This window comes from Meleagris gallopavo, chromosome 25, assembly GCF_000146605.3.
Source record: "Meleagris gallopavo isolate NT-WF06-2002-E0010 breed Aviagen turkey brand Nicholas breeding stock chromosome 25, Turkey_5.1, whole genome shotgun sequence".
Lineage (NCBI taxonomy): Eukaryota > Metazoa > Chordata > Aves > Galliformes > Phasianidae > Meleagris > Meleagris gallopavo.
In genome coordinates, this window is record NC_015035.2 from 4,083,365 (window position 1) to 4,107,035 (window position 23,671).

Sequence of the window (23,671 nt, forward strand, 5' to 3'; positions counted from 1 at the left end):
GGCTGCTGTACAGCACAGAGGGTGATTAATGAGCTGCATGTTTCATGTGCAGAAGATGGAGAAGCTAAAGAGGAGGATAGATCTGGCACACCTGGGACATGGAGAAGCAATGAAACCAGGGAGCATAATTAAAGCTAAATTACCCAAGGCTTTATTTATTATTTGTGGACTGCACGGACACAAATAATAAAAAATGCAGCCTTTCAGCCAAAGTGCTTTCTGGCCAGAATAATGGCTTTTATTCTTGGACTGTTTACAAGCAATGAATAAAACCCAGGAAACCCAGCTTGTAGTGTGATATAGAGCAGCTCAGCAGAGAGGAACCACTGAGGGCCACAGCAATAAAGAAATAAATAATAATAATCCACATTGCTACAACACTTGTGCCTCTTTGCTCCTTCACCAAACACACAGAAGTCCCAAATGTCTTCTGTGGGTCTGCTGGTGTTGATCTGGATACGTAACCACTCAGTGGCACTGTTAAACGTTCAGATTTTGCTTCTGATGTCCAGGTCAGGAGCATTCAAATCTCCTTCCAACTACTTGCTTTGCTTCTCAAATATGGACGGAGCAAGTGATGTGAAAACAAGCGTTAATGCTTGAAACCTACTGGGACATGCAATAATTGAGAACAGAACAGCTCTTCTCCTTTTCTTTTTTAACAAGAAAAATAAAAAGGGGAAGTTGGAGCTATTGAAAACTAGGTTTTACCTATTAATGCTAGAAAATTGTCCAAGTTATGACAAAAAGAAGACAGAACAGAGTGGGTGTTCATTCCTGCTAAATAATCATTGCTACATTATGCTAGTTTTCATGATTAACTGCAAGATGGTATTTCTGTATATGAATTTCTCCCAGTCTTTGTTCCAAGATGGACTTTTGGGTGTAGGGAGAAGAAATAAGATTCCCTTCCCTTCCTTGAAAAAGCCACACTTATGGTTTTGCTACCTGGAAGAGGAAACCTGGAACAAAATGGGACTGGTAGAGCTTGGGTTGTGACTGGTGTGCCAGGCAGATGCTGCTGACCGCTGGATTAATCAATTGTGCTGCTTTGTGTTGTGATCCTGTTTTGGACACACAGCCCTGTGTCATCCTGTTCCAACTGGGATGAGCCCAAAGCTGGAGACTCCTCCTCTTCCTCACCTATGACACCAGCAGCCCATTGCTTTACATCCTAGGTCCAACTTGTTCAGCTCTTTGCCAGCTGCTGTGGAGGAATATGGGGTCTGCTGCTGCTGAAGCACATCACCCGGTGAAGGAGAGGGGACTGTTGGCAGAAATTGCCTTTTAGTTGTCCTCTTGCCCTGACGTGCCCCCGGTATTTGCAGATGGGAAATTATTCCAAGTGGAGTGAAAGCATTAGGCTTAAAGCTACCAAATTAAAGACATAGCAGTGTCATTACACGCTCAGCACGGCTGGGGGTTGGCCTGGAGGTGATGGCAGACCCAAAGGGTCCCATCCTGCAGAGCATCTGCAGGGAAATACAGAAACTCAGGGTTAGGATCTACCAGGGCTGCTCCCTCTTTGCTGGTTTTCGAAGCCCAGCAGCTGACAATATCCTCTGGGGTTGGATCCCAGTGATCATTCCTCATTCTGCTGCAAAACAATCACTGCTATTTTTCCATGAGGGTTTCTATAATTCAAGGCTGATTCTGCAATTGTGACAATCTCAGCACTCTTCTTTCCTTGCTGGTTTTGAGCTTTCTTTATTGGAGACAAAAGATAAAAAAAAGTAGTCTATTTGCTGTTGGGTTTCCAAGGTATATACACCTCCACCTCAAAGCATAATCCTACATTCAGTCTCCTGATTTGGGCTGAAACACCACAGGCTGTTGGCTATTAACACGCTGTCTTGCACTTTAACATCTTGAATTGCACCTTTCTTTGGGGGAGAAAACCAACCAGTATCTCCCATGGTAAAGTCAGCAGCAGGATGGGGGGCTGAGTTGACATGTTGGGGTTAGAAGGTGAGAAGAGGGAATGAAAGAAACAAAAGGAAACATGTAAGGGAAAGAAGCAAAACTACATCCAGAATGGATATGACCTTGTTAACCCTTATCAATAATTGATGCTTCTGAACATGGATTTTCCATTATCCTGATGAGACCAGAAGTGTTGCAAACGTGTTGTTTGGCACCTAAAATTAACTGAGATTAAAAATGCATTATCTCCTTTTGGAGACAATTCTTACATATTTTGCCCCTCCACTCGTGCTATCGAAGCATTTTAAAGCAGGTTTAATTGTCCCAACTGAACGTGGGAGGCAACATGGAAAAAGCTGAGTGCTCCCAATGTGCCAAAAGCTCCTCATCCTGACGTGCTCTCAGTGTGCAATCATAGAATCATATGCAATGAGCACGAGGACTGGGTGGGCACCTGCACCAAACTCCTCTCCTCCAGAAGCGCACAGGCCTTATCTTGTCTAGTAAATAAGTTTTTTTCCTTCTTTCCACCTCCTGTAGATCATAAAATATCCCCAGTTGGAAGGGACCCATGAGGATCACCAAATCCAGCTCCAGGCTCCACACAGGACCACCCCAAATCCAAACCCTATCTCTGAGAGCACTGCCCAAACCTCCTCCATCTGTCCAACTCCCAATTCATTCAGCTGGAAAAAGAAATGTGCAAAACCAAAGAGATGAATCCTGCTAAGAAAGGGAACTCAAAGGGCTCAAAAAGTTCTCAACATGTCAGCATGGCATCAGTACAGGAAGGCACTAAGTGCTGCTCAGTCCAGACAATGGAATCAGATGCAACGATCTGAGTTACCTCCTAACCCACAGCACCCATCTCCCAGGCAAAAGAAAGCTTGAAGATAGGCAGATGCTATATTGCACTGCATTCTGACGAGGTTGTTTTATGTAAATCTGCACAAATAGTTTGACAAAGCATTTTCTTCCTGGGTAACTACAGGGTTCCTGTGCTGGAGGGAGAAGGAAATGGTAGAAACCTAATAGGAGAAAACACAACTGCATCCTGATCCTCTTGCATGGCTCCTTCCATGCCACTTGGCTAGCACAGCCAACCACAGCCTGCAAACCAATGACATCAGCTGGGAATAGCCAACCCAAAGGATCCAAGGGAGGAGAACACCATGGCTCTTCCTTGCTGTCCAGACTTCCATCTGGTGGAGCTCATCCATCCATAGGGAATGCTCTTTACAATCCCAGCCACGCACTCTGCACACGAAAATATCTCATGGCTGAGGTCTCATTGCCTACTTCAAAGGTCTGCATTTGGTTTGGTTTCCTGTCAAGAGTGTAACCACTTGAATTTATGCAGATTATGCACTCCTGCCAGGTGTTTATTTTATATGCTTTTCTTCCCCCCTGCTACACTAAGAAAGAAAAATTGGGTAATATTTGCTAATGAGGCAAGTGGGAGATTCCTGGGCCCCTTTAACTTCCTAGGAATAAAACATATCTTAAAAAAATTGCTGACCCTTTAAACCTCAAAAGTTATTTTATCTCAGGGACATGTTTCTTAGTCAGCGAAGGGTCTTTTCTAGAGGAGTTATTTGTAATTCATTAGTAACGGGGTAATAGCCACGCTCCTAAATAATTCCAGTGCTTATAAAATACCATCTGGTACCAAGTGCCAAGGGCTGTATGCTGTGCTGGTGTAAAACCACACAGCCCCATTGGCTTGAATGCATTCTGGTGGTGTTACACCCCCTGCCAGGCTGGGCTGCGAGCTCCTCTCCAAGGGCTCATGTGCTCGGCTCTGCAGGAGCCATAGCACTGCTTTGCATCCCAAAGTGCTGCCAGGGAGGAATGCCTGCTGCACAGCTCCTGCAGCTGGATGGATGGTATTTGTGACAGAGCTGGAGGCATCCTCTGCACCAGTGAATAAAACCTGCCAAGAAAATGAGTGCGAGAGGAGAAAAAGGTCTGATTTTGAAACCTCTCTAATTTGAGCTTAAGTTTTATTCTGAACTAGATGGCAGAGATGGGTTTGCATGTGTTGAAGTAGATGTGCTGGGGTTATGTTCCACTTCTTTTTCTGCATTTAAAAGAATAAAGCAAAAAAGCATGTGGCGAGACAAAGACTTACTGGACACATCTAATGAGAAAACACACAGCTTGTGCTAATCTATCCAAATTAAAAGCACTTCCCACTCACAAATCCCACTTGCAGGATCTGAAACTGCTTTACAGCCTCAGGAATTTTTAAAGGACGTGCAGCAGCCACCAATAGATGTAAACCTGAGCCCGGTCACCCTGGGCAATCCAGCCAAATGGGTCCCCAAGGCTTCTTGGGAGCCAAACACCCCAAAGCTCACTGTGCAGTATGCCAGCTGCTTTCATGAAGGGAAAAACCATCCTTCTGCTTCAGGGTTTTTCTCCATTTCCATTGGATTACCTCACCTTTTAGACAAGGATTGCATTTGAACAAACTAGAGCAAGATGTCATCACGGCTTTTGTCTGTAACATAAGCCATAATGGCAGTAAGAGCTTGGTGCCCTGGGAACCCTGCAAAGAACATAGGAGGCACTCAGCATTTTGCAGAACTGAGTCTTTTTCACTTTCCTGCTTTTCCCTGTAGATATCAGATACCAGACCCTGATCTCCCACACCTGCAGCCAGCCCTCTGCCAGTAACACAGCAACACGAAAGCTTCGACCTGCAGGCTGCAGCAGAGGAGCCCGTGTGACCCTCTGCCAACACAGCACCGTACATCACACGAAGGCAAAACAAAACCTTTAAACCAAATCATTTATTTTAGGATTCTTAGCCCAGATCCAGCCCTGGAAAAGTTACAGCTTATGGGCTTACGTCCAGCCCAAGAGTACAAACCAGCTGAGAGCTCTCCAAAGCAGTGCAGCTTCGCAGGCTTCAGCAGCAGCGAGATGTCAGCTCCGGGGTTCCATTCCTATCTGGGCTTTGCAAGGTGCTCTCCTCCCCTGGGCAGTGCTTGGAAGGTCAGCCTTCTTCATCACCACCACTCGTGGTACTGCTGCCCCAGCTCACTGCAGCACTGCCAGCCTCCTGCCATCCCAGCTTTTCTTCCTTTTATTGTTTTGTCCTGCAGTCCTGTGACTGCTGGAACGTTTTTAAGACACAAAACCACAGGCAGGATGAACTCAAGCTCATGCAAGCTATTTTCCAAGCACTAAGCTGCTCTGATTCGTGACTTGTGAAAGCTCCTAGCTGCCTCGTGCTGTCCAGCCCCATGTTTGGGCAGCCCTAATCCCATGTTCTGCCCAAATGAGCCACATCATCACTGGGTATGGGGAGGGAAGGAACCCGGAGCTGTGCTGGACTCTGAGCTCAGCTTTGGGAAAGGCAGATAGCGATACAAGGGCAGAAGGGAGGAGGAAATGCACAGAAGGAATCATCTAAATGTTGAGAACTTTGACCCACGATTAAGTTTCCTTATCAATAATTTTTAATGGTAATAATGAACGAGTGAGAGTGGGAACAGGCCAGAAGGAAGGGGAGGAGATTGTCTGGTTGCACTTTCAAGTAAGGGGAGAAAAAAAAGGACTGTCCACGTGCTGTTGTCATCTGCACAAAGCCATGCAAATACTGTGATTTATCTGAGGCTCTCTCCTCTCCTCTGTCTCCACAGCCTTTCAAGGAGCTGATATTTGCAGAAGGTGCAGTGTAGCCCTGGATAAGGCTGAAGAATGAATCCATCACAACTTTCCCCCCTCGCCCCCCTTTTCCTTGACAGCTTCAAGTCATAAAACTTGGGGAAGGCACAGCTTTCCCTTTGAGACAGGCAGCCTGGAGATGCGGTCAATATAGTTTTGTATCCCACCACCATTAAGACAAGCTTATCAGCAGGGAGCCAGGAGTGCAGAGCGCGCCGGTTGACAGGAAAATCAAAGTTCCATTCTCTTTGCAATTCATATCTGAGCTACCCTTGCCTCCTGGCTGGAGCAGGCTCCCATCCTGATCTGACACAATGAGGTACATACTCTGCCTAGCTGGACACCACTGATTTTTTGTGGTTATCTTCTCCTAGACACTGGGAGTTGGACTATCTGACCTTTAACTGATCCCTTTTGACTCAAGGGGTTCAATGACAGCCCTGCCCCACACAACCCACACAGTGATCACTGTGTACAGAAGCAAAAGGACAAAAGCAAAACCTCCCTGCAAACGCACAAATACAGCTGTGTGCTGTTCCACCAAAAGGCACGAGCTCCCCTCCGGTAATTAAGAGGCTTTTACAGTAATATTGTGAACAGAAATAGGCATGAGAAAAAAATAAATACTGTTTTTATGCTCTCTCTGGGTTCATTTTTGGCATGACATAAACTTCTGCTGTATGTTTGACCATTTTCTTTGTTACCCTACAAGACCTCACGCTGGGCCATAAGGGCACACTGTGTTCTCTCACCCAGATCCAGGCAACTCAGATGTCCTCACTGGAACCAGTGGAACTGCAAAGGAATAAAAAAGGCTCCAGTAGGAGGTGTATATATTTGCAAGGCTTGTTTTTCTCCTCTAGCTCTGTTTCTTGCTTTTCTCTATCATACAAATGTCTCAGAATGATAGAGGTTAAAAACAGAAACTGCAAATGGAAGCGTGAGGTTTTGCACACAGCTTTTGGGCTGTAACAAATCTCACCTGGCCTCCTCGTCTCTGCAATATCGTTGCTGAAAAGTGCAAAGATCTTAGTTTTCCTTTCAGACAGCTGAATTGGTCTCAGGTCTTGAGCACTTCCAAGGATGGGGCAGCCACAATTTCCCTGGGCAACTTGTGCCACTGTAAAACAATGAGGCAAGAGAAGATCACAATGGCTTCAACAAGAGGTGGAAGGGAAAGCAAATAAACACAGAGCCTCAATAAAAGTGTCCAGAAGACCTGAGAGATCTGGGATAACCCTCCAGCAGTCAAAACCTCCATGCCACATCCATGACTGCTAACTGGATTAGTCAGCATCCTAGACGAGTTTCATTTTTTAAGAGTAAAAAGATGGGAGATACGCTCATCACTTGGAAGGAAAAAGACATCAAAGCAGAAATAAATATTTTGTTTCCTAAACTTTGTATTGCATACATATATATGCAAACAGTTTTGCACATCAGAGCATTGCCCCTGGTCTTTCATGGCATTTCCTTTCTGTTCAGCAACGTGCTGAATCGACAGGGCCATTCCCCTTTCATATTTCTGTAATTAGCCTGCTTTAAATCCTTCAGCAGCTCTTCAGAAATATGTTGATTATTTACAGTACATGCAATTCAGATGTCACTGGATTATTAACCTTGGCTGTGTAGTCTTAAATGTCTGGATTAGCGGATACGTGTTTGTTTCCTCTGCTTGGCAGAAACCAGCAAGATAACGGGTTGGGACAGCCAGCTCCCTGCAACCACCCTGCACCTGAAGGCACACAGGAGATGGGCTGCAGCAGGAGCTCTGCCACAGGAAAGTGCCAGGAACCTGGAGCTGCAGGTCCAAAGGTACCATGGGGAAAGGCCCTCGGGAAGGTCGGCACAAAATGGCACAACTCTGCTCTCCATGGGGAATGGGCTTACAGGGAAAACAAATGAAAGCAGAGGTCAAGCCCTGCAGCAGCCTTCCAAGTCCCAAGGCATCGCATGCAGATTCTCCTGTGCCCACACACAGCACTACGAGCCTTTCTCTGCTACACTACTGAGTTTTGGGACTCCTATTCTTAATCCCTTTGCAAGCAGGAGATGGGAACGTGTTTAGACATGTAGATGTGATGCTGCAGAGATGACAAATACCTGCTGCTCTGCAGACAGCTCAGCTCCAAAACACAGCACAAGGGGGGCTGGGATGCAGAACAGAACATCCCACAGCTGATCCCTCTGCACTGAGCCCTGCAGCAGGTCCTCCATCCTCCAAACAGCATGGAAGCAGCTGAAGGCTGTCCCTTCCAGCACACCCGCATGGAGCAGGGCTTGGCTGGCCCTCCATAGGATTTCTCATTCCTTCTACAGCCACTGGGGCCATTTACTCTTTCTGAAGAGCACCACAATGTTCCCAACCCTTATGGGAGTGAGGAGCTCAGGAAGCACCATTGCCTCCATCACATCTGCTGAGATTTAACACAGGAACCACAGACCTGTGGGTGGGTGTGCAGAGGGGAATGGAGGGACAGCAGCAAGCATGCATTTGTAAGTGTTAATATCAGTATCACACTGACTTGAAAGCAAGCAGTTCCCAACGCACTGGAAGTGTCAAAAAAAAGCTCTGTGCTGCCTCAAAAAAATTTCATTTTGATCCTTTTTAGACAGCTGTTTTTGCAATAAAATTGAAGGGAACGTCGAAGTGGAAAGCTCTTTTTGCGTGAAGCCTCCCAAGGTTTTCAGCTCTGCAAGGGCATTTCTGTTTATTTTTGGGATGTTTTGCAGAAATAATTTTGCAAAATAAACCAAAATATGCAAACATGTTCAAGCACTGCTATTGTGGGTTGGCTTGGGTTTTTTTGTGTTTTTTTTTGCTAGCATTAATCCAGCTTATCCCAGTGAGGAAGAGCTCCTGTCACTACAGACATCAGCAGACAATTCTTGTGAAAGTCTCAGGAAATTCCCCTCAATTCCAAACATGGAGGAAAAAAATGCCATTTCTTTGTGTAGAAAGTGATTTTCCCCTTGTAATTAGGCTTGCAAAGGTTGACTTGCACAGAGTTAAAACATGGAAACATTTAAAATATCAGTGAGTTCTGGCAACCTAACTAGCGCGACATTTATATGATAATTTGGCAATTAAATATGCAAGCATGGATGCTTTTCCTTTTCAAACATGCAGGTATGGTGCTTTCACAAAACAGCTCTCAGCATTTTATGGGTTCACCTCCTGACTCGAGTGGATAAATATTATCTGCAATATGTGGATGGGGGATGCTTACATCTGCCCCAATTTGTACCCATTCAGCAGCATCTCACTGCACACCACTGTTCTGCCAGGCAAATACCACCTAAGGGAGCACCAGCTGGAAAGCCCATTTCTTGCTCTTTCAGCATCAGGATGCACATTGTTAACAACTGGGGAGAAGAGCGTAGGTGCAAAAGAGCACAGGCACATCAGCAGAATATGCTTACAACAGGACCCCTAGGTGAACAAGGCAAAGCCCCAATAGAGGCACTGGCAGCCTGGATATGGCTTGTGTGTGCCTGCAACCCCACAGCTCAACCTGGCATGGATCCCAACCCTAGTAAAAAAAAGAAAAAAAAAAGGAAAAAATCAAGAAAAGCACAGCATTGCTCTTCAATAGAGTCAGGTTTAGTTATCACCCAGGCTCCTCCTAGCAGCAGATGCACCAGCTCAGAGCCAAGATAACTGCAGAAACAAGGGCTGCACCTCAGAGAGGGGCCACTGAAATGCCGAAGCTCTCCCTTCAGCTGGGCTCTGAGCACATCAGCCCCCAACACCAAATGCGTCCCTTCCGTGCATCTCAGCATCTCACTTCCTCTGCTGATGAATAATTTGGAGTGCCTCAGCCATTATTAAATAACGGATCTTTTCCTTGCAGAAATAATTGAATATTGGAGCTGAGAAATTGAGGTCACTCTCAGCAATGCCCCCTCTGACAATGCTGCTCCCACCACAGCAGCAATCCTGGTGGTGCAGGGGAGTGAGTGCTTAGGGCTGCAGGGTGTGCTGACATTCATCTGCTCACCTTGGGCTGCTGGGGGCTGCAGGGAGGTTTCAGTGCTGGCATTAAGGCTATGGAGTCACTTGAGAGATCATGAGTTTAGGACAGATTTGGCCGCAACACCCAAAAAGGAGCCTGCTGTTGCATGGGGCAGAACTGCAGATCCGTCAGTTCTTCCTTACTGAAAGGGAAATACAAACTGTTTTGGGCACAGGGGCATATGTGCACTGCTACTGGGGACAGAACCACTAAAATCATTATCTGATACGGAAGCTCTTCCTCATTACTGGAAACCTTTCTCATTTCCAAATGCACAGCTCCCTCCTACCTGGTATAACGTCTGCTGTTATCCACCAGTTCGATTTTGTAAACCACTGAGATCAGATCTGGGGAAGCCTGAATACATTGCTACAACAGCAATCCATCTAAGAGAACATCAGCAGCCCCAAGCCCTCTGCCTTCCTGCTGGCTGCTCCTCATTGCTGTGCCCTCCGCTCACTGCTGATGAGCACACAACAGAAATATTTGCTCCAGGTCAGTTCCAAGTGGACAAAACATTCCTGGCTGAATTGTGCTCTCCTGTCTGTAGATTTGTTAAGCGATGGGGAAGAAAAAATCACAGAGAAAAGCCACTGGCAGACATCCCCATGCTGCTGCTCTGAGTGGTGATGGATCTGGCTTCCATCTAGCAGTACTTTTCCCCTTCTACTCTCCCTCAGTCTCACAGCTTTTCTGAAAGCCAGGATTGGAAACAATGAGAGCATCACCGTTTTCTTTGTCTTCACATTCCTGTGCATGCACTGATAAATGAGGTTCTCATTTACTGTTATATAAAAAGCAGCTTATCCCAGGAGCAGGCAGCCCTGTCTTACAGAATCCAGCCACAATGGAACCGGTGCAGTTTTAGAGCAGTTACACCAACAGCCCACTCCATTCAATACTGAATGAGAACCTCTCCAAGGGATTTCCCAGAGGTGGATAAGGACTGGAGAAGGGATGTTAAGTAACTGTATGATGTACCAGCACATGGAGTACAGAGCTGATAGAGCAAATGTACTGAAGGGAAAGGATGAACTCAGTGGATCATGAGAAAAATATAAGGGCCTGCACCCACAAGCAAAAGAGCTCAAAGTAGTCACAGCCTCCCCAGATCCCGAAGTCAAATGCTCACACAATTTGGATAGACTTCCAAACTTTGTGCCCGGGGACTCTCTGTACTAATTAGGTACAATTACAACTGCTTAAAGAGCAGCAACGCATTTGCCATGCACTGAGAATTGTCAGCTGCTCATAAATACATTGGGCCCAGTGTTGATGGAAGCACGATGACTAACCTGTGAAGTGAGAGCATGCACTGGGCATGGTGCAGGACGCAGAGCTCTGTGATGAGCTGTTCTCCCATCCCTTCCCAACTGCTAAAGCTGACGAATGGGATCTCTGCAGTGCCATCTCTCTCTCCAAGAGCATCACTGAGCTGGATCAATTGATGCCTACTGGTCTGTGCACACCACGATACAGTCTAAAAAACATAAAGGTGAACCATCCTGTATAATTCAGCCAAGAAAAAAATAAAGCGAACTTCCAAATTTGGCAGTCTGTTATCTTTCCAAAGTGCATGCACAGAAGCCTGATACGTTTCTAGGCAAAAGAGTTCTTTCATCAGATATGTACTTGGGTTCTTAACACTTTGCATTAACTGCTGCAGTGGGGACAGCAGAAGGGAGCAGGCTCAGCATGAAGAGCTTTGAGAGCCTTCCCAGGCAAATTCCCCCAAAGCACAGCACATATGTTTGTTAATTCTAAATAAAATAACCCAGAATTAGAAGCAAAGCCAAAATGGGGAGGCCTGAGACAGTTTTGAACTCACCCAATGCTGCACCTCTATAGGAAAGCAGCTCTGTTTACACGAAGTTTCATTCTTCCAGCAAGCCAGCAGATAAAGGAGACAAAACAGCAAACAAAAAAAAAAACACAACAACAAAAAAAGGGATACATGGACATGCATGGGGAAATTCTCCTCCTTTACCAGGGAGAAAAAAGCACAACAGAGCTGCAGTTGTTCTGGGGCTCGTTTGAACTTCTGAAAATTGATTTCAGCACTGAGGAGCCTCAGCTCGCCTTGTTCATCATCTCTGCTGCCAACGTGCAGCGTTTTTGTCTGCGTTGATAAGGGAATTTTTAATTATTGTAATTATCATTTGAAAATTGGGTTTCTGCCACAGACAATTGGAATTAGATTCTGTTACTTTTTATCTTCATTAATGTCTTTTAATCTGGGGTTTCATTTCCTATCAGCAATAAAATGCGTGCATGTATACGTGCGCACGGTTTAAGCACACACAAAGAGAGCCACGAACTCCAAAAACATGTGAGTGGATTACACATGCCAGATGGATTGTACAGCCAGAGAGATTGTACAGCTGCAATCAGCTACAGCTCACCCTGGGATGAAACGAGGGTGCTGTCACACTGGAACAGGTTGCCCAAGGAGGCTGTGGATGCCCCATCCCTGCAGGCATTCAAGGCCAGGCTGGATGTGGCTCTGGGCAGCCTGGGCTGCTGGTTGGTGACCCTGCACATAGCAGGGGGTTGGAACTGGATGAGCATTGTGGTTCTTTTCAATCCAGGCCATTCTACGATTCTGTACCAAGTCCCCTCTCCCAGTGCAGACACCCAGCCCCAGCAGAAGCGCAATGCAGCATAATTTCTCTTGCAGGATTCTCACAGGGAATCTCTAATTCAGGATTTCAAGCCTGCATTATGCAACTTGGAGCGAGCACACAGCTCCAGGTGAAGGAGTGGCAGAGGTCTGTAATGGTCAGTCCATGCTTTGGTCTTCCTCTGCCAGCACTGCTCACAAAGCTTTGTTCTCCTCCATCACCAAACACGTCCCTCGGTCTTTCAGCCTGTTCAGCCCCTCAGAACCCAACAGACTTTCATTCACCACCATCTCTCCCCCCTCCACCAAGGCTGAAATCCTCTGGGTTTCAGCCAGGCTTCAGATGGAAGAGCTGCGAGAACAGCATCAACTCAGCCCAGGTAATAAAGTCAGCTTCTCTTCTCTTCTCCTTGGTAGATTTATCAGTCTCTCCCCCCATCTCTTCTTCCTCAGAGCTCCATAAAGGTCAGCTCCTTGAAATATGTGGAACACGCAGAGCCTAAGGCCAGGACTGGTGCAGAGCTGGAATCCCAGGGGCATGCCACAGCCTCACTGAGCCTACAGACACCTGGTTATAAGGTTTCCTGATTACCTTTAACATAGTTTATTTTCTTTAAATAAGAAGTGATAGAGAGACTTTGCAACTATTTCATGACTCCTTTTTTACCCACCCACTGATGCTTTTCTGTTTCAGGTAGAATGAGGTCCCGGTACAAAAAAGCCTTCTAAGAGAAGAGTAAGCAGGTATGAAAGCTGTTAGCTAAGAAATGATCTTTGCAGCATCAGTACTCCATGGGTGCAGGTGTTCCCTGCTGCTTAAATCCAAGGAATAAGATGGCAAAAAGGAAAAAAAAAAGTTATTTTTGAATATAGCAGAAAAAGCTAAAGAGTTTTATTTATTATATGCCATATTATGAACTTCATTCAAAGCAACTCTGCTCTCTTAGAAGTGGTGAAAAACTTTCCTGGTTTAATCTGCCTGCTTTGGAAAGGAAATAATCAGATCCTGCCTTTTGCATAGGCAGAGTTTTAATTACCTCTGAAACTCGCCGGGTCCCATATGAGCAGCTCCTCAAAAGCAATCTATTAACAAACAATAACCCCGCTGCCTGCCTCCTGCTACAAAGCAGATGCTATCGCTGCCTCTGCGTACACCCGCTCCCTCCCCCCAAATCCATGGCTAATGAGGACGTGGGGACACGGGGACGGGGCCACCCGGGTGGTTGGGGACAGTGCTGTCACATCACATGCACGTCAGGGCTAAGAGTGCAGCTCCCAGCTTCAATTCCAGGATAAGTGTCAGCAGGAGAAGAACCCGAAGTGACAGGGGAGGACGATGGCACAGGCAGCCCTGCGTGCTGTGTGCCTTTGTGCTGGGATGATGGAGCCAGGAGCTGCTGTCCCCTATTGCTGAGGGTGATGATTGAGCCAGGACCCTCTGCTCGCCTGCAGGAGGATTTTTTCTTATCTATAGGAGCAAAAAGAAAAAAGAAAGAAAAGCCCACATAGCTGTTCTTGACCTGCAGCTAATGGGAGATCACAAGTGGCCAAACCTGCATACAGGAGTGAGGTACACCAAGCAGCTCCCAGTGAAAGGACAGCTTATTCTGCAGCAGCACCAGGAGCCCCAGCAGAGACCAAGGTCCCGTGGGCCCCAGCACTGTGCGAACACTGAGAGAAAGCCATAAAGCAGCTGCTGTCACTTGGAGACACCCATTGCACTGTTTCCCACCTGCTGCTTCTGAGGACACTCAGATGCCTTATACCATATATGCAGGTGAACCCCTCCGATTGCTGTGCTTTGTTTCAATTGCACGCATAGAGCCCTTCTTAGCACTGAGCAAAAGCACAAGGCTCCCACTGCTTTTTCAGAGAGGTGATCCATCAGGTATTGCAACAAAGCTGGAGTGCTGAAACCTAAGCCTTGCTTTTTGCAGAGTCAGAGCTCAGGCCAGGTCATACATGGGAATGGAAAGCTACTAAGAGCCTGGAAGTAGGTGGCATCAGTGACCCAAACGTGGGGCAGCTCTGCTGGAGGCTCATCACTGGGCTGGCAGATAGTACAGCACCTTCAGACCCTCTCCACAACATCTTCCCTGAGCTCTTGCTCAAAAACAGTTTCCTCTTCTTTTTTTGCAGAAGCATTTCAGCCATCAGTCTTTTGCACCGAATGCGCTCCTGCCTCAAACCCACTGCTGTCACATCGATCATTTAAATTTGAGAGGCTAAAGAACCTAAAATGAAGTTCTCTTGATGCACCATTAACCTTCTTATGTATCTACTGCTTTCAACCAAGCTGCAGCAAACCCTTCTCAGACCACTCTTCCTAAACACCAAACACCCACGTCCCTCCAAGCAAACAAGGTCAAGCAGCCAAGAACATTTATTCTCCAAAGCAAAACCACATAACACTCCTGACACAACATTCCCAATGTCCCATCCTTCTTAGCAAGGAACATAAACCCCAGAAGCAGCCCAATACCTGTCCTGCAGAGCCCAGACATTCCTCCAGCCCTGTCAGACAATTTCTTTGTTCTTTTTAATGAAAAAAATAAAGAATTGCCACACGAGAGCAACTTTTAGCACCTACTGCCTCCGGAATTCAACACTTCTACAGAAAAAACAAGCCTACTGCTGATACAGACCTGCCCCTTAGCACCTGTACTGATGGCCCTTGTGCTTCTCATTAGTAATTAAGCACAGAAGGTCAGGGACCCTGCTCGATTCCAAACTGCTTTGTCAGTATTGGAGAACTGACAGGTCACAAGAGGGAACAAAAGGCAAAAAGCAGCTGGATGCTGCAGGTACTGCTGGGATCCCAGTAACAGTTGGTGCACAGGGAGGGCTGTGGTGGCTGCCCCAGCAGACTGGTGGTTTTGGTACACTGTCTTGAACCTGTAATTTCCACCAGAGCGGAGTTCCTCTTGTTTTTCAGAAGCTCTTCCCTGTATAAAACTGGCCTAAGTAGGCACAAAAAGAGTCAGCAGCATTCGGAGGTGCCTGGAAAAGCATCATGCCCCCATCAGCTTTGGGGCTGTGCCCATTGCTCCTGTACCCAAGACTTCTATCTTTTAACTGGTGCAGCCCAGCCTCTCCCTGTGGCACCGCTAAGAGCCAATGCTACATTCCCAGCAGACAGGGATGACTCTCAGCCCCTCTCAAGAAACACCGTGTGCTCCTGGAGGACCAGAGCCAGAACTGAGAAGCAGGGAAGGAGAGCAGTGGTCTAGAGAGGTGTTAATGAGAAAGAGATTTGCCTCTCCAGGATGCCCTTGTGCTGCCCAGGAAAGTCACAAAGCAGAATTTCTGAATATTTAATACAGCTTCTTAATTAAAAAGAAGAGCAAAAACCTGAGAGACACCATCTCCTACTGCAAGTTCAAGGCCAAAGCTTTAAATACAGTTAATCACTCATCTGAAGGAAGCAGGGCACAGCTGATAAGAGGGGTGGCCTGGCCTCATGGTTACACCCACTTGGATGTGATTCCAGACTCTGCTCATTAGCAATGCAGCACTCTAAAGTTTGCAAGATTTTGAAAGTGTGTTTGTTTGTTTTTCCCATATTCTCCTCTGGAAAAGCTGAAAATCTAAAGCTAGGCTCAAAAAAACAGGACTAACAAAGTAATTAAAAAAGAAACCCTGTCTGGTTTCACAGAACCGTTTCAGTTTGGTAATTTCCAAAGGTTTAATTTCCATTTCAATCTTTCCTTTCGTCCTGGAGCTGAACTTACATTTCAAAGTGAAAAGCAAATATGAAGCAAAATGTAATAGTTCCATTTCTAGGAGTCACGGTGACCTACTGATAATTTTAAAAACATTTCTCCATTTTTCTTTCCCCCAAGAGTAAAACCTTCCGAAATTGGTCCTTCACTCTGAAATACTCTGGCTTTGATGAATCAACACGTTATGATGGAAATTCTTTTTGGCGAATGACTTCGAAGCACACCCAATGCTCATGTTCACATCCCATCCTGCAGCAGGAGGCTGGGCAGGCTGTGGACCTGCTCACATGGAAGGCAACGTGGCGGCTGTTCCTGCTTCTGCTACGTGTTTTTTGCAATCCCTTTGATAGCTTTGGGTCCGTTCCCCTGGAGAGAAGTGACTGAGAATGGGAACAATGAGTTCTCATCTGTCTCTCAGTCACTCAGGCCACACGCACGCACCATGCTGCACTTCTTTAAAGCAGATATTGGGTCTCTTCAATTAACATCTGAGTTGGCACCACCATCCGTATGGGATTTGGTGCAGTTCAGCTGCCAGGTGGCAACTTCCTACACAGTGGTAGTCATTCCTGTGACTGCGTTAACTTTGTTCTCTCTTGTCTTTTTTTCCATGTTTTCTGTGAGCTCTTTGGGCCAACGATGCAAAAGTTGGGCTAAGAGGGCCACCAGATCCAACAGAAGCACACATAAATGGGCAGCCTGGTCTGGTGGTTGGTGACCCTGCACATAGCAGGGGGGTTGAAACTAGATGATCATTGTGGTCCTTTTCAACCCAGGCCATTCTAAGATATGATATGATATGATATGATATGATATGATATGATATGATATGATAAATAACCTCTGCCCACCTGAATGTTCTGCATTGGCAGCAGTGCTGGGAATAAGACTTAAAATCAAGTTTTAGGGGAGTCAACTCTTTGAAAGGGTAGATAACAGCAGGACAAGGGGAAATGGTTTGAAGTTGAAGAAGGGGAGATTGAGGTTGGGTGTCAGGGGGAAGTTCTTTATAGAGAGAGTGGTGAGGTGCTGGAACAGCTGCCCAGAGAGGCTGTGGATGCCCCGTCCATCCCTGGAGGTGTTCAAGGCCAGGTTGGATGGGGCCCTGGGCAGCCTGGGCTGATGTTAAAGGTGGAGGTTTGTGGCCCTGCATGTGGCGGGGGGTTGGAGCTTCATCATCCTTGAGGTCCCTTCCAACCCTGGCCATTCAGTGATTCTGTGATTTGATCAATCTGTGTAAGGAGCAGTGGGAAGCAAACGTGTTGTACCATTCAGGGAACGATCAGACACAGAACTGAGCTGTGTGGTTGCCTTCCCCCAGCATCCAGCACACCACGGGGATTCAGAACGTCCTTGAATTTGGACTAACAAGAGGAAGAAGGGGAAAAAAATACAACACCACAATCTGTGGCTGCAAGAACATTGTCAGGTGATTTAAAAAATTGGAGGGAGCCTCAATGCACCTTTTTCTTATAAGCAGCAATGCCTGGTCGACCTTGTCTGATTCAAGCAAGGCAGGAAAGCAGAGACTGGAAGATATGCAGCCTCGTGCGCCAGCCCTCCCCGCCTGGAATTCAAATGACAGCATTAGCATTCAGGATCTTTGCATGTGTTTAAATGTGGATTAAAAATGCATTAATTGGTCTCGTTTTAACAAGCTCTTCTCTTTGTATATCAAATATTTGAAAGATTCAGTATTATCACCTCTTGTCTGTGCTGGAATTGAAGAGGAGAAAAGAAATGTAATTGAGGACTTAAGGAGTGTCTCCTCCTGTTTGCTCAGCACAGGGCTATCTGATTGAAAGCTCGGGGGAGAATGACTTTGATAAGTATATGAACAACATCTAAAGGCAACACTGCTTGGCAAACGAGCGCTGACATCCAAGCAGAGAAATTTTGGCAAGAAAAGTGGCTTTCCAGTAAGTGCAGCATCAGACAAACTGCTGGAGCAGTTTGTGCCACAGAACCTGTCCCAAGTGTCAGCAATTGGAAAGATGCTCTGTTTGTTAAGGTTCATTTAGGACTTGAGAAACACAGCTCAGCTGTTTCCTTGGCTGCAGCTTCAGTCTGACCTTGTGCAGCTCACCCTGACCAGGATCAGGCTCTCCTTGGGCTGAGCTCCACCAGCTCTCAATGCTTTCCTTGCTCAGACCTCCTGAGGAGCCACGTGGTGCTCAGCAGCCATTGCTTGGCTGCAATACCCTCGTGAGCTCCAGCAAGCCTTGGAGAACCAGAGGATCCCCAACTGACTGAACATGTCACTGGTTGCAGTCTCCAGCTGAGAGGTGAGCTCGCATGGGTGACTCTATTAAATGAGGAGGAGTAAATGCCCAGGGCTCTTGTCACAGCTGCAATGGGCAGGGCTGGCACAAGTGCTCTGATCTGCAGCCCAGGGCTGTCCCCATGGACACCAAGGCTGTGTCACTGTGGCTATTCTCACTGCTCAGATGTATTCTCATTGCTTTTACTTTCACTAAATCATATCCATATTTTCATTTGAGAAAAGTGGAGAGTTAATCCCAAGAAGGTCTGAACTGCATTTAACAGCTAACCAGAGCCTTCATTAAACGTTCAAGTGGCTCTTGGGTGCTGAGCACTGCGGGGCTTGAAAACCTTCAGTGATCTCTGCTCACTGGCTGCTATCTCCCCATTTTGCATTTTCATCTACAAGGGAAAGTCTAACAGCCGTCACACCCAGCTGTCTGCTGCACCCAGGCGCTGAGGGACGTGGCTGAGCTCTGCTGAGTCCCCAACTGCAGCCCTGTGACAGTCTGAGGTCAGTGCAAAAATAAAGCCTAGAAAACCACAGTTCTCACAGTATTCCATTAGGAAATCTCACTTTGAGATGACTGTGGCAACGCGGGGTTCTTACAGAAGTATTGCTCTCATCGATGTTTTAATTGCTTGCACAAGTCTGAGTTAAAAGGCTGAATTCAGAAACGAGCAGAAGCTCTAAACCCGAGTTTCATCCACTGATAACAGAGCACCTCTCAGCACTGCCACAAACACTGCGTTGAAGCTCGCTCATTAAGGAATTCCTAAGCATCAAGCTATATGCTGCTCGAAAAAGAGGTCTAGCAATCAGCATAAAAACTTACTGAAGTGGAATTTGCATGTTTATAGCCTTCACTTCGCCACCCGAACACACACTTTGTAGATAATTCCCGCTTTCTGATAGGCAGAAAAACACCTCGGAACGTGCAGGCTGAGCAGTGCTCCCATGACACCTGTACAGCTGCAGGGATGCTGCGGGTGCGGATGCGTGCGGCGGATTCCGAGCTGTCAGGGCGCTGCAGAAGCGCGGTGCCGCTTGGCTGGGGCTTGTACAGCTTTCGAGCTTGATAGCCCCTGCTATCACTTACAGCACCCGAATGGCTGATCCTTATTAAAATTAATGTGGGCTCTGCTGTCCAGCTCCCCTCAGCAGCTTTGAACGCCCGGGGTTTGACTCACCGGCGTTGGTACCTTTGCTGAGTTCCATTTTCTCCTGCAGATTGGAATTTTTCCAGACAAACTTTATGTAAAATTCACTCCAACTCTCTCCCCTCCCCTTCTCCCCCCCCCCACACCCCCCCCAGGAATCCAAGCTCACAGAAAACGCTACTAACTTTGACTTATTCCTAAGCTGCAGGCATTCTTTTCTTTCAAAACCTAAAAAAAAAAACAGCTGGGGCTTGCATTTTCTCCCCGTGTTATCTGCTTACATACCCCATTTGATGCCGACATCCAAACCCCACCGAAAGCCCTGATGAGCTGCAAGGCTCCACAATGCCCATCTTACACACAGCAACCGCAGCACAAACTCATTTATTTAAGTTTATAAACAAAGAATAGACATTTGAGGTTTGGATTCACACATCAAAGATGCCTTCTGTTACCAGGAACCTCACATTCACAGTACAGCACAGAACAGAGGTTCTGCACAGCCCGGATCACTCCTGCTGCAGCCTGGAGACCCGTGAGGACGCTGCCCATCTCCCAGCCCACACTGCTGCCCACTTTGCGTGCAACAACTGAAGAGCAAGGGGAACTTTACTGCTCTACTTTTCGGTGTGTGACAGATAAAGGGTGAAAGCACACTGCCTTATAGGGTTTGGGTATTAATCCTCGGTGTGCTGTGAGATGGAGAAGACACAATGAAAACAAAGATGTATCTGTGAGGGGTATAAACACGGCAGCTCTCTGGAGCAATGCACACTCCGAGCACAGAAGATGAAATCATAATAGCATACACTTATTTACTCGTAAAAACCCATCAATAACACGAGATGTAGAGCTGAACTCTGGGCTCTTCTCCCATGCACTTAAAAATGAAATGAATCTTATAAAGGAACAGAAACATGTATAGCTGTATATATAAGCAGAGTGAGTAATCTACAGTACGAAACAAACCAAATTATTTATGTTTTCTTTTTAAACTACCTTCAGGAATGTTTGCCATTAGGAGTCATTTGTATCCAGAGAGCTCAAGTTGATCACAGAACCGGATCTGTGTCACAGGTTGGAGGACGAAGGGATGCTGACCCACACTGGTAAATGTGTTGGGGCACTGCATCCTTCTGGGCATCTCCCTGCTCCAAGCACCGTGCCTATGGTGAGGGCTGGCATCCAAGAGGACAGACATTGGGATGGACATTGGGATGGACAGCAGGACGGACAGCAGGACGACCTCACCTCTACTATGCTCGAATATGTGCCACCCGCTGCATCCCAGCACACCTCACTGGGGCTGTTATTTCCCAGAGAGTCTCCTGTTGTAAAAAGGTGTGTGAATGCGAATTCAAATCAGCCATCAGCTTCCTACTGAGTTCAGAACACCTCTTTCACCATTTTAAATGATTTTTAAATGAATGCAATGCACTCGATCTTCCAGCTGAAATAACTTCTGTATTATCCTCCAAGCCTGAATTCCTTTCCCCCCTTGCTCTCTGTTCACTTCAGATAATTCAATGGGAATTTATTTGAAAAGAGGTGGTGGGTCACAAATGAACCAAACTGCTGACAGCAGGAGCTCCCACCTGGTCGCTGTGCACGTGAGAGGCAGGGAGCCACACACAGGGGGCTGCAGGGTTGTTATCATTACGCTCATTGAAAATATTCTGCCTCGAGTCAGTTTTTTTTCTTTTTTTTTTCTTTTCTTTTCTTTTCCCATAAGAATCGATTGTCTTTTGATTAAATGGAACTTTTACAGAATGTGCCTTTTCCATCATCTTGCTGGAAAAAGGCAGATATCTGAAGAGCAGAATGCTGACTGCCCCGGCCAGGGGCTGCCTGCGGGCACTGGGATGGAGCCTTCTGGGAAGTGTAGTTTGATTTAGGAAATCAAATTTGCTGCAGGGAAGGGTGGAGGCGGCCGGGAGCCAAGCACACCTCCCAGGCAGGATTTCTCAAACTGCTCTGGCTTGTGGCTGAGAAGAAAGCCTGCTTCTGGATTCAAACCCTTAAAAGCTCTGATTCTGATGGCAAACATCTGAGCTGAGCTGCTGGCTCTGTTCCTGCTGAAGTGAACACCTGACACCAGGAAACGTGATGCTGCCATGCATTGCTCGCTCCGCCGTGCCACCACGATGCACGGATCCTGCTGGTGCTTTGGGCAAGTGCAAGGTGCTAAATGAGGGGGGTTATGGGGACACATCCCAATGGAAGCACGGATTGAGAAGTCCCTGGGGGACAGGGCAAGCTGCCTGACACCCAAAGTCCAAAAAAGAAGCAACTCATTTGCTCTTGATTTGTCTTCTTTTTTCAAAGCCTGCATGAACAGACAACGCCCAACGTATGCTGCAGTAATAGCAGTTATCACAGCTATGACAAATGGGAGCAGAGCCCTTCTCTGGGGGAAACACGAGCTGCCAGGGCTTTGGGTGCCCCTAAGGGTTACTTACACCCTGAGGAGCCTTGGGATGGATGCAACTTCACTTGGTGCAGCTCAGAAGCAGCACGATTTGGGTGTCTGCAACAGCTGTGCTGACCTTCTCTCCCCACTACAAACACTTTCTCTCTCCCTATGCTTGACATCACTTCCAGCCCTACAATTGCTTGTTTGTTTGCTGCCCGTTCTATTAACAGCTTGTTGGTGTCAGAAGCTCCAAAGAAATCTTTTGTTTTAATTACCCTGGGGAAACACCATCACCTCATACTGCTGCTGCAGCTCAGGGCACCTGAACTGACCCATGCAGCTTTGTAAATGGCATTAATCACACACAGCTCACCAGCTGGAGCCTTTCCAGTCCCACCTTTCCAGTCGCAGCATGCAGCATTTCTCCTAAGCTTTGCCAAAGCCCACTGCGATCTGCCCTGCTTCCCTTTGCCAGTCTGGATCCTTCCCCTCAATCCAGGCTGCCTTCCCAGGATCTGCTGCCAAATTATATGTGCCCCATAGGTAACTTTATCTCAGAGGTGGGTCTGAAAGTCCTGCAGAAGGGATTCTGTCTGATTGCAGCTGGGGATGGCAATGGAGGCTTCTCCCCTGCACAAAAAGGGGTTCAGCTGCACAGAGCAGAAGGATGCTTGCTATTTCTTTCTTTCTTTCTTTTTTTTTGTGAAAGAAGTTCTGTGGCTCCCTCTCTAGATGGAAAAAGGAAAACAAAGTTCCACTCTTATGGCCTGCTGAAGCGCTTGCTTACGAGGGGAAATTAATCCAAAATTAACTAGTGGTGTGAATTGCAAGTGGATTAGTTAAATTACATTAAACGCAGGTCTGGATACTTTCATTTAAAATTAAAGTGGCCTTAATTCAATTTGGCTCAAGTCACTTCAAAAGTGAATTAAGTAAAACTTAATTACAGACCCTTTAATTCCAAATAGTGTGTCTATATAGGTTGTTTAATATGCTTTCATTTATCCATTTTTAGAATTAGTCTTGATGAGCTTCTCTGAATCTCCCCTCATTAGGCAGACCCTCATTTATTTAGTAGAAAGACTCCAATTCCCTCTAAAAGGAAAAAAAAAGGGCAAGGAAAGAGGAAGGGAAAGGGGAAAAAGGAAAGGGAAGGGGAAGGGAAAGAAGAAGAAAGAATAGAAAAATGCCACCTACATCTGTCTCCAGCCAGACAAAATAGTGCTGCTGCATTTGCATCATCCTGCACTCCAACACAGGGCACCAACTGTGCCTGAAGAACTCTCTGAAGTCATTTTCTGGCAAAACTCTTTCCCATCAGCTCCTACCAACATTTCCAGTAACCCTCTCCTTGCAGTACTCTTTAATTCCTGTGCTCCCTTCCCTCCTCTGGTTCCAGCAGTGTTACCCATTTCAAAGATGGAGCCCCAAACCTCCTCTCAGCTCCACTGTATCCTGGGACTGTATCTCCTCCAACCTGACAGCACACTGATTTTGCTCCAGAAGCCACCAACGACCCAACACTGATGAGCCACAGTGCCATGGGTGATGGATCTGGCATCACACTGCTGGGGAGGTGAATCCTAATGCAAAAACTCCATGAAAAGAGGTGAGAAGGGCAATACTGAACATCATGATTTTCGCTCACAGAAATCATTGTTAACACTGGGATCTTCCCAGCAAAGTGCTTGCTTTGAACAGAACTGTATTTTTGACCTAAAAATCACAGCTTGGAAATGTTCTGGTTCTAACCACATTGCCTGCCATTGGTGGCTGTGCAGTGTGACCTCACTCCCAGCTCTGGGTTTGGAGAGAAACAGTCATTCCTCCCTGAGCAGCACGATTCAGCCTTCAGCACACGACTGCCCTACCCAGTGTG

At 46.7% G+C, this 23,671-nt stretch overlaps 1 long non-coding RNA gene across 1 annotated transcript; it reads right to left on the reverse strand.

The window, feature by feature from the left end:
- Nucleotides 1-4,750: 4,750 nt before the first annotated feature.
- Nucleotides 4,751-11,088, reverse strand: LOC104914304. Its single transcript, XR_004161957.1, has 3 exons — nt 10,910-11,088; nt 6,581-6,718; nt 4,751-6,393 (listed from the first exon to the last, which is right to left on the reverse strand). It is a non-coding gene; the product is annotated as an uncharacterized LOC104914304 (long non-coding RNA).
- Between the last annotated feature and the right edge of the window lie 12,583 nt (nt 11,089-23,671).